This window comes from Aegilops tauschii, chromosome 2, assembly GCF_002575655.3.
Source record: "Aegilops tauschii subsp. strangulata cultivar AL8/78 chromosome 2, Aet v6.0, whole genome shotgun sequence".
Taxonomy (NCBI): Eukaryota; Viridiplantae; Streptophyta; class Magnoliopsida; order Poales; family Poaceae; genus Aegilops; species Aegilops tauschii.
In genome coordinates, this window is record NC_053036.3 from 537,249,259 (window position 1) to 537,260,847 (window position 11,589).

Here is an 11,589-nt window from a genome sequence, read left to right on the forward strand (position 1 = left end):
ATGTGAAGAGACTAATCTTGTCTTGAATTGGGAGAAGTGCCCCTTTATGGTTAATGAAGGTATTGTCTTGGGGCATAACATTTCTGAAAGAGGTATCGAAGTTGATAAAGCCAAAGTTGATGCTATTGAAAAGATGCCGTGTCCTAAGGACATCAAAGGTATACGAAGTTTCCTTGGTCATGCCGATTTTTATAGGAGGTTCATTAAAGACTTCTCTTAAATTTCTAGGCCTCTAACTAATCTCTTACAAAAAGATGTTCCTTTTATCTTTGATGATGATTGTGTAGAAGCATTTGAAATACTTAAGAAAGCCTTGATTTCTGCACCTATTGTTCAGCCACCTGATTGGAATTTACCCTTCGAAATTATGTGTGATGCTAGTGATTATGATGTAGGTGCTGTTCTAGGACAAAGAGTTGAGAAGAAATTAAATGTTATCCAATATGGTAGTAAAACTCTAGATAGTGCCCAAAGAAATTACGCTATTACAGAAAAAGAATTTTTGGCAATTGTATTTGCTTGTGATAAGTTCAGACCTTATATTGTTGATTCTAAAGTAACTGTTCACACTCATCATGCTGCTATTAAATATCTTAGGGAAAAGAAAGATGCCAAACCTAGACTTATTTGATGGGTTCTCTTGCTACAAGAATATGATTTGCATATTATTGATAGAAAGGGAGCTGAGAACCCCGTTGCAGACAACTTGTCTAGGTTAGAGAATGTTCTTGATGACCCACTACCTATTGATGATAGCTTCCCTGATGAACAATTAGCTGTCATAAATGCTTCTCGTACTGCTCCATGGTATGCTGATTATGCCAATTACATTGTTGCTAAAGTTATACCACCTAGTTTCACATACCAGCAAAAGAATTTTTTTTTCTATGATTTAAGACATTACTTCTGGGATGACCCACACCTTTATAAAGAAGGAGTAGATGGTGTTATTAGACGTTGTGTACCTGAGCATGAACAAGAACAGATCCTACGCAAGTGTCACTCCGAGGCTTATGGAGGACACCATGCTGGAGATAGAACTGCACATAAGGTATTGCAATCCGGTTTTTATTGGCCTACTCTTCTTAAGATGCCCGTAAACAGGACCCCCCATATAGCAACGCATTTTTCCGTATCTAGATGTCCATATATGCGTTGTTAGTGTCTTTACCAACGGTTTGGGATGCGTAGCCTTATCCAGCGTTGCTAGCGCATAATGCAACGTTTATATCTCCGTTGGTAAAAGGGACCGTTGCAAGGATGCAACACATAAACCAGACTGGTGCAACACTTTTATATGTTGGTCATTAATGTACATGAATCAAAATCCCATTGCCTGGCAACGGAGAATTCGCAACCCTTCAATTGTTGGTACTCACAAAATATGAAATAATATTATTATTTTTATATTTATTGTCAGAAATTAAATTAATGCTCCACTATGTATTGTGAAGAACAAATAGATAATTATGTATTTCAAGTGAAAAAAAACAAGAGAATATACTCACGGGAGGGAGAAATCATATATGAGATAAAATTGTTGAATTACAGCAGTGGGTATTACAAGAGAAACATCCTCCACATGTGATGAATAATCTAAATAGTTTCTTGACATTGAAACTAAAATTGAAAGCATCCATCAACATCCCAAAACTTAACTAAAACATAACCAGGGAACATCATCCCTACAACTTAATTAAAACTGGAAGCGTCCATCATCATAATCAGCATCATCATCAGGAACTTCATCGTCATAATTGCAGTATACTTGTCACACACCCATATAATGATCCATTTATCTTTTCAATCTACAAACAAAAAGCAAAACGAACTGTTAACACACAATGCATTGAAATGATGCAAGTAGTGACAGAGGCAGGATATTAGTCGCGTACAAATATTACTGAAGTTGTAACCATGAAAGAATTGCAAAGCTTAGCTTGTAAATACCTAATTTGCAATTTAAGTTCCTACCCTCATACAAATGAAATCCACAAGTATATCGCTTTTTGACAATGCAAGGATCATCCTCTCAGCCTTCGCAACATAGCAGACAGAATTTTCTTCAAACATCATAAAAAAATATAGTAAGATCATTGTACTATGCATACTGAAGTTCACACCGTTCTAAAGCAAATAAACAGTGTTTGTGTTCAATTAGCCTGATCAAACCCTTGAAGAGTTACAAATATATGCATCTGTCATTTATCGAGTTTACTCCTAACAGAAAATTGTGAACTTACTTCCACTAGAATTTTCATCTACTTTGTATATCAGTATATCACTAACAAGATTTCAAAGTCATGTGATCAAAGAGATTCGATATGATGTACTTACAACCAAAGCTCCATTTACTGTAGCATTGTAGTGTTGAATAGGCCATTACCATAGATGCAAATCTGGAAGTACGTTAATATGTATGAAATTTACAATCTTACTTATATTTGTTCTCGCCCCTTTTGTTGCAGTACAACATGTCACAATATTTATATTAGTATATATATGTGCAGAGGTAGCAAGTAGCCAGCTAAAAAACAATTAATGCAAGCTGCAAAATATTGATCCGAAATACATATGAGAAGGCACTGCCTTTGCACAGTTCATTCAGCTACAGCTATATAAGCTTATCAAACTACATTTAAACAGAAGGACACATATTTTTGTGTGCCATGGCCATGAATGCATAATTCAATTCAAGAAAACGCAATCACCAAACAGATGTAGAGAAGCAAAAGTTGTAGTCTGAAGTTGCAGTATACCTGATCATATATAATACATGTCATTTCTTAATCACGTGTCCACACCAATATACCTAAAAAATGCAGTAGCATGGAAAAAAATATAGGGGAGAGATGCAGCCTTCCAGTGAACTGCGTTTTCCAGCTATAAGCAAGCTTTGTAATAATATATAATCGGGTGAGAGGAGAGTTAGATCAACACTTCTTATTATGGGGTAAATTAATAAGTTATGTACCCCCTCCATTCAAAAATAAGTGTCCTGTACGATTTACTCTTCAACAGCAAATGGAACTTGTTCATTCAACACAAGTTGTTTATGGTATGAAAATTGAACAAAGAAACCATATACAAATATTGTCTTTATTCAGAGGAGTGTAAATGCTGGTCCTTTTATTGAGTTGTAGAGTAAAGTATCAGCATACATGAATCATCTATCACAAGAACACTAAGAAGACGGTGTGAACCATACTTATATAAGCAACAGTAGCTCGGAATGTGCACTCCTGGTGCAACGGTTCAGTGAGATTATACCCAAAAATGATGAACTTCACACGTGAGTACCTGCAATGCTTGGAATCCAGCTACTAGCAGGTGAACAAAATTTGATGGACACCATGTGCTTTTAACATTTTTTTCATTGGACTGCACAGGAAATAACATTTCTTAATATCACTGAACAACGCACTTGGTGCCAAGATTAAAAAATTATGATTATATGGTATGCTGATTCGAGTTACCATCCAGTGCAATGAAACTTATGTGTTGTATTTGCGCATTATCTATTTGAAACCTCAGTGGCCACCACATATTTTCGGACAATAACAACATTGATCACTAAGGTAACGTGTCCATCTTATACAGGATATTACAACTAAGCAATGTGTAGACACTGCATACTATGACAATCATGTACGAGTCTCTGATCTTTAAGCCACATACCTAATAGATGAAGAATAAAAGGCACAAATCATAAGCTTATCTAACTTCTTGGCTCGCTTACCAAAAAGAAGTTACGGAAGCTGACCTCCATGTGACCACGAATTTGGGACAAACCTGACAGATTTCTTCGGTGGGGAAGGAGATCTCGCGGTGATGGAGCTCGTGGACACGATGGTTTGTCATGGGGAGGCTGATGGCCGCGTCGGCGAGGGGCTGTGCGCTGACTCCATACCTTGCATCCCGTGCTCAGGGACCTGACAGGGACGGGGACGGAGTAGATGGCGGCGAAGGAGGATAGGGGAGGCGACAACGGCGGTGCCGACGACGAGACCTGATGCGTGCGAGGAGCCGACGGCGGCGCAGGAGACCTGGCGCGTGGGAGGAGGCGGCGGCGGCGAGGAGACCTGGTGCGTGGGAGGAGCCGACGGCGCCGTAGGAGAATAGGGGGTAGGAGGCGGCGGCGGCGAGGAGACGTGATGCGTGACCTGGTTCTCTTTTTTAGCGAATCGTGACCTACTGCTTGGCTGCCAATGCAATATAAGGCTATGTCAGAAACAGAAGCACGGATGGGCTAGACAAGAGGTTGGGCTTTACTTGGATTTGTGGCCGGTTGTAACATATCTGCAACGCATATTGTACAATGCTTTATATTTGTATCTATTGCGAATTTTGCATCACATAGTCAAAACGTTGTAGAATACGTGTTGCTTAACACGGTGTATCCTTGTAGAGTTTGTCTTGTCTTGTGATGAATGTCAAAGAATTGGTAATATTAGTAGACGTCAAGAAATGCCTATGAACTATTCACTTGTTATTGAACCATTTGATGTTTGGGGCTTTGATTATATGGGACCGTTTCCTTCCTCTAGTGGGTATACACATATTTTAGTTGTTGTTGATTATGTTACTAAGTGGGTAGAAGCTATTCCAACTAGTAGTGTTGATCATAACACCTCTATTGAGATGCTTAAAGAAGTTTTTTTTCGAGGTTTGGAGTCCCTAGATACTTAATGACTGATGGTGGTTCGCATTTCATTCATCGTGCTTTTCGTAAAATGCTTGCTAAGTATGATGTTAATAATAGAATTGCATCCCCATACCACCCACAATCTAGTGGTCAAGTAGAACTAAGTAATAGAGAAATTAAATTAATTTTGCAAAAGACTGTTAATAGATCTAGAAAGAATTGGTCCAAGAAACTTGATGATGCATTATGGGCCTAGAGAACTGCATATAAAAATCCTATGGGTATGTCTCCGTATAAAATGGTTTATGGAAAAGCATGTCACTTACCTCTCGAACTAGAACATAAGGCATATTGGGCCATTAAAGAGCTCAATTATGATTTCAAACTTGCCGGTGAGAAGAGACTATTTGACATTACCTCACTTGATGAGTGGAGAACCCAGGCCTATGAGAATGCCAACTGTTTAAAGAAAAAGTTAAAAGATGGCATGACAAAAGGATACAAAAGCGTGAGTTTAATGTAGGTGATTATGTTTTGTTATACAACTCTCGTTTAAGATTTTTTGCAGGACAACTTCTCTCTAAATGGGAAGGTCCTTACGTTATCGAGGAGGTCTATCATTCCGGTGCCATAAAAATCAACAACTTCGAAGGCACAAATCCAAAGGTGGTGAACGGTCAAAGAATCAAACATTATATCTCTGGTAACCCATAAATGTTGAAACCAATGTTATTGACACCGTAACCCCGGAGGAATACATAAGGGACACTTTCCAGAACGTTTCAGACTCCGAAAAGGAATAGGTATGTGGTACAGTCAGTAAACCGACTCCAAAATAGTTCTAATAGCAATTTTTCTCCGTTTTGGAATATTTAAGAAAATAGGAAAATAAGAAGTAGTCTGAAAGAGACACGAGGCATCCACGAGGGTGGAGGGCGCACCCTACCCACCTGGGCACGCCCCTGCCTCGTGGGCACCTCGTGTGCCCTCCGAACTCCGTTTTCTTGCACGATACTTCTTTTGGTCGGTAAAAAATCATTATATATTGTCCCAAAGATTTTGACCACCTATCACGCAAATATCCTCTGTTTTTGTTTCGAGCTGTTTTTCTGATAGATCTAGATCACCATGACGTCTTCAAGCGCCCCCAAAGACAAGTTTTTCGAGAAGGTCATCAACCCCTACCTCGCGGAGGTGCTGCAACACCCTCAAACCATTGAGATGCGTGAGGGGGTGCTGCACATCTGCGATGTTGAGGGACCAAGGAGGACTGGAAGCGTGGAGACAAGACTCAAAGCAATGGAGCAACAAGTTTTCAAGTGCCAGGGGATGGTGGAACGCGGACTCAACGCCAACCACATGATGATCGCGGAGTTCACCAACAACCACAAGCTGGATGCCAAGAACATTGGGGAGACCATCTTCAAGCTTCATGAGAAAATAGAGCATCTCCAAGCCCAGATCTATGACCTGCAAAACCAAAACTGTGAGTATGAATATAGATTCAAGAGGATGAGTTTGGCTGCAGATTTGAGGATCCCGGAGACTCGATCATCCTTCTATGATGGTGAGCCTATGCCTTGGAAGATGGACGACAAGCCTACATCATCAACAACTCCATCATCACCACCTTCGAAGAAAGAGACATAAATACATGGGTATGGCCACTCCCCTTGGCAACAGCCCAGCTTGGGGGAGGTGCCCCGGTATCGTATCACCATCACGCTCGTATCTTTACCGTTTTTCTTAGTTAGATCCTTTTGGTAATGGAGAGAGTCCTGGATTAAGGGGTCCTCGGGCGTCCGGGCTATGTGACGTGGGCCGGACTAATGGGCCATGAAGATAGAAGACAGAAGGCTTCCTCCCATGTCCGGATGGGACTCTCCTTTGCGTGGATGGCAAGCTTGGCGTTCGGATATGAAGATTCCTTCCTCTGTAAACTGACTCAGTATAACCCTAGGCCCCTCCGTGTCTATATAAACCGGAGGGTTTAGTCCGTAGAGGCAATCACAATCATACAGGCTAGACATCTAGGGTTTAGCCATTACGATCTCGTGGTAGGTCAACTCTTGTAATCCTCATATTCATCAAGAACAATCAAGTAGGAAGTAGGGTATTACCTCCTTCAAGAGGGCCCGAACCTGGGTAAACATCATGTCCCCCATCTCCTGTTACCATCGACCTTAGACGCACAGTTCGGGACCCCCTACCCGAGATCCGCCGGTTTTGACACCGACATTGGTGCTTTCATTGAGAGTTCCATTGTGTCATCGTCGGAAGGTTCGATGGCTCCATCAGTCATCTACGACAATGCCACCCTGGGGGAGGTTTTCCTCCCCGGCCAGATCTTTGTATTTGGCGGCTTCGCACTGCGGGCCAACTCGCTTGGCCATCTAGAGCAGATCGACAGCTACGCCCCAGGTCACCAGATTAGTTTTGGAAATCTGGACTATGTCGCTGATATCCGAGGAGACTTGATCTTCCAAGGGTTCACGACCCCAACCTCCGCTCCGACCTTAGATCCGGAGCACATCGCCGGGTCCAAAGACGGGATTCCTGAGCCCGCCGGACTATCTACAGCCACCAAGCCCAGTACGGGAGAGCCAGAGGAAGTAGTGTCGCTGGCAACCCTCACGAAGCCAAACCCTTCTCCGGACACTGGCTCCGAACCCTCGGAGTTAGCATCGTGTGAGCTCGGCCAAGGAATCTCCTTCCCGCCGTACTCCACGGACTCTCTTCTCTCTGGCCAAACCTCGCCTTTAAGAGAGGCTTAGACTTGATGCGATCCCTCGTCATTACAGAGGAGCAACGTCCGAACTACGCCCAGCCCAGACTAGGAGCTGAGAGCGGGGAATTTTACGTCCCACCCACCACCCACTTCATAGCCACTGTAGAGGACTTAACTGACATGCTCGATTACGGTTTCGAAGACATCGATGGTATGGACGATGATGCCGGAGAAGAGCAGGCCCAAAACCCGCCGTTTACCGGACGTTGGACGGCCAGCTCTTCGTATGACGTGTACATGGTGGATACACCCAAAGAGGATAACGGCGATAACGAGAAGAATCTAGCCGAGGATAAACCTCCTGAGATACAACCAAAGTGCCGATGGCGCCGATCTAAATCACGCCGTGGAAGAGACAGCAATACCGGCACGAGAGACAACAATAGTCCGGACGACGCCGAAGACCAAGAAAACCCCGTCGAGCCAACCTCCGAACTGAACGATCGGGAAGATGGGCAAGTTAGCCCCGATGAACAGGCTGTAAATGAAGACTCAGAGGACATCAATTATCTTCCACTCTTCGAGGATGAGGTGAGCCTGGGCAACGAAGACTATATCGTGCCTGAGGAACCTCTCGAGCAGGAGCGCTTTAAGCACCGGCTAATAGCCACTGCAAGGAGCCTGAAAAGAAGCAGCAGCTTCAAGCTGAGCAAGATCTACTCAATGACAGGTGGACTAATGTCCTGGCAGCCGAGGAATACGACCTCGAGCGCCCAACCAAAAGTTACCCGAAACCTAAACTTCTACCTCAATTCGACGACGAGGCACTAGACCCCGTACCATCAGCCGTAACGCGGCTGACCGACCACCACGTGGCCGGGACAAAACGGAAACTCAAGCCGAACACCAGCCCATACCACCTCGCCGTAAAGGCAGAGACACAACAGCCCGGGGATATACATATGACCTGCGGCAGGACCTACAAAATAGAGCAGGCCAGACCAGATTGATCTACGGATCGCAGGGGTGTACCCCGGCGCGCAGCAATGGCTATCTAGCCGGATGTGACAAGCACAACCACGTCCGGGCCGAGCCCCACAGACGGACTCCATCCGTGCTACGTCGTGACTTGGCCCGATATAGAGGCACCGCACACCCACTCTGCTTCACTGATGAAGTAAAGGAGCACGAATTCCCAGAAGGGTTTAAACCTGTGAATATCAAATCATATGATGGAACAACAGATCCCGCGGTATGGATTGAGGAATTTCTTCTCCATATTCATATGGCACGCGGTGATGATCTTCATGCTATCAAATACCTACCGCTAAAGCTCAAGGGACCGGCTCGGCACTGGTTAAACAGCCTGCCTGAAAACTCCATTGGCAGCTGGGAGGACTTGGAAGACGCCTTCCGCGACAACTTCCAAGGTACATACGTCCGACCTCTGGACGCCGACGACTTAAGTCACATAGTTCAACAGCCCGGAGAGTCAGCTAGAAAATTCTGGACTAGGTTCCTAACTAAAAAGAACCAGATCGTCGACTGTCCGGATGCCGAAGACCTAGCGGCCTTTAAGCATAGCATCCGTGACGAATGGCTCACCTGACACCTCGGCCAAGAAAAGCCAAAGTCCATGGCAGCCCTCACGGCACTTATGACCCGCTTTTGCGCGGGCGAAGATAGTTGGCTAGCCCGTAGCAATAATAATGCAAGCAAACCTGGCACCTCTAAAGCCAGAAATAGCACCGGCAAGCCCCGATGCAACAGGCACAAGCGTCGAAGCAACGGTGACAATACCGATGACACGGCGGTCAACGCCGGATTCAGTGGCTCCAAGTCCGGCCAGCGGAAGAAGCCAGTTGAAAGAAACAATCGGGGCTCATCCAGCTTGGACCACATACTCGATCGTCCATGTCAGATCCATGGCACCCCCGATAAACCAGCCAATCATACCAACATAAGTTGTTGGGTCTTTAAACAAGCCGGTAAGTTAAATACCGAGAACAAGGAGAAGGGGTCGCAAAGTGAGGACGACGACGAGGAGCCCCGTCCGCCGAACACAGGGGGACAGAAGAAGTCCCCCCCCAGGTCAAAACGGTGAGCATGATATATGTTACTCATATCCCCAAGAGGGAGCGCAAATGCGCGCTCAGGGACGTCTACGCGATAGAGCCAGTCGCCCCAAAATTCAACCCATGGTCGTCCTGCCTGATCACTTTCGATCGCAGGAACCATCCGACTAGTATCCGTCATGGCGGTTCAGCCGCACTGGTACTTGATCTAATTATTGATGGATTCCACCTCACGCGAGTCCTCATGGACGGTGGCAGTAGCCTCAACCTGCTCTATCAGGATACAGTCCGCAAGATCGGCATCGATCCATCAAGGATCAAGCCCACAAAAACTACCTTTAAAGGAGTAATACCAGGTATAGAGGCCTGCTGCATGGGCTCAATCACATTGCAAATCGTCTTCGGATCCCCGAACAACTTCCAAAGCGAAGACTTGAACTTCGATATCGTCCCCTTATGCAGTGGCTATCACGCACTGCTCGGGCAAACTGCATTTGCTCGATTCAATGCGGTACCACACTATACTTATCTCAAACTCAAGATGCCCGGACCACGCAGTGTCATAACGGTCAATGGAAACACCGAACGCTCCCTCCGTACAGAGGAGCACACTGCGGCTCTGGCAGCGGAAGTACAGAGCGGCCTTATCAAGCAAAACATTAATTCAGCGGCCAAGCCCCCGGACACTGTCAAACGAGTCAGGACTACTTTGCAGCATGACAGTCCAGCTCGTCAGGATCTCGACTAGCAATTCGGCCTCCGTCTTAGTCCCGACCAAATGGCAGCGTACGTACCACGCGTACATAACTACGCACTCAAAATACCATGGGCAAAGACGGAGGCATAACTCGATTGTGGTCCATAATACGGCTCGACCTCCCCCGGGCACACATACTTTCCCTTTTCTTTTTATCCTTTTTTGGTTTATTTTCCACAGGCCCCTTACAACGGTCTGATCATCGATCCTTTCGAAGGATGGATATACCAAGGCGGCAAACAGCATAAACGTATGGGGGGATCTCTAGGTGGCCTTCTTGGTGACCACTCTACCTGTTTTCAGGACCCGCATGCAGCTCCCCCTTGATCTCGGCATGTTAAATAGCCCTGTTGCTTATTGCATTATTTGTACAGCTTTGACATATTAATCAAATTATAATGAAAATAGTTTGCGGCCCAACTTATGCGGCACTGGCTTACTACTTCATTTTATTTCGCTATTCTTATCGATTGCACCCGTACACTTTGGTACGCTTTAATTCGCCAGGGGCTTCATTGCGCTCAATACTACGGCAACAAAGTCCGAACACTTTTACAGTATAGTTCGGCACCCCGAATTGAGTTTTATATGCATCGGCTCCAAATCATGTCTTTGGTCAATAGTTGGGTTGCCCGGCTCCGATGCTTACTACCTTATGTTCCGTCCCATTGGCTAGGGTAGTAAAGGGAGAACTACTGCGATTGTGTTTCTGGTTTATCCGGGTAAACACCTCAGTAGAGAAAGCCGAAAACTGACTGTCATGATGCGGCGAGAGCTGGTCAGCTATTCGGAGGTTAAAATCTCTTGCGATTTTTTCCCGCATTATGCGACGGATCGGCCTCCACCCGATCAGGTGTCTATAGCACCCTAGTCCGGATTAACGAATACTAACTAGGGGTTGCACCTACATTTCTATTGTCAAACTCCTATGGCTAAGTGAGGGTGATAAAGCCACATAGTCCGATTGCCTGGTTCGCTGCGCTAAACACCTCCTTCAAGGACCAAAGTCTTGGATCAAGAGTGTTTAGTTTTCAACCCGAACACCCCCGTACTATCTACGTGGGGGCTGAAGCCGACGACTGGCCAACTCTCAAATTTGATAAAACGGCCGCACAGGAGGCAAAATTTTAAAACAAACAACAAGCATTATATTACATATTGGCTTTGTTTCATAATACAGGACGAGATAACATGAATGTCTTCATTCAATGATAATGTCTTTTGCACACTGGCCCTCTACAATGTGGGATCCCTTGAGGACATCATCAAAATACCACTCGGGCGTGTGGTGCTCCTTGCCCGCGGGCGGTCCCTCGGTCGTGAGCTTGATGGCGTCCATCTTCACCCACTGCACCTTGACACGGGCGAAGGCCATCCGCGCACC

General features: G+C 45.1%; 1 long non-coding RNA gene across 1 annotated transcript; it reads right to left on the reverse strand.

The window, feature by feature from the left end:
* Positions 1 to 1,501: 1,501 nt before the first annotated feature.
* Positions 1,502 to 4,173, reverse strand: LOC120973682 (uncharacterized). The gene is made up of 2 exons (XR_006670553.2): positions 3,793 to 4,173; positions 1,502 to 3,381 (listed from the first exon to the last, which is right to left on the reverse strand). It is a non-coding gene; the product is annotated as an uncharacterized lncRNA (long non-coding RNA).
* Positions 4,174 to 11,589: the final 7,416 nt, after the last annotated feature.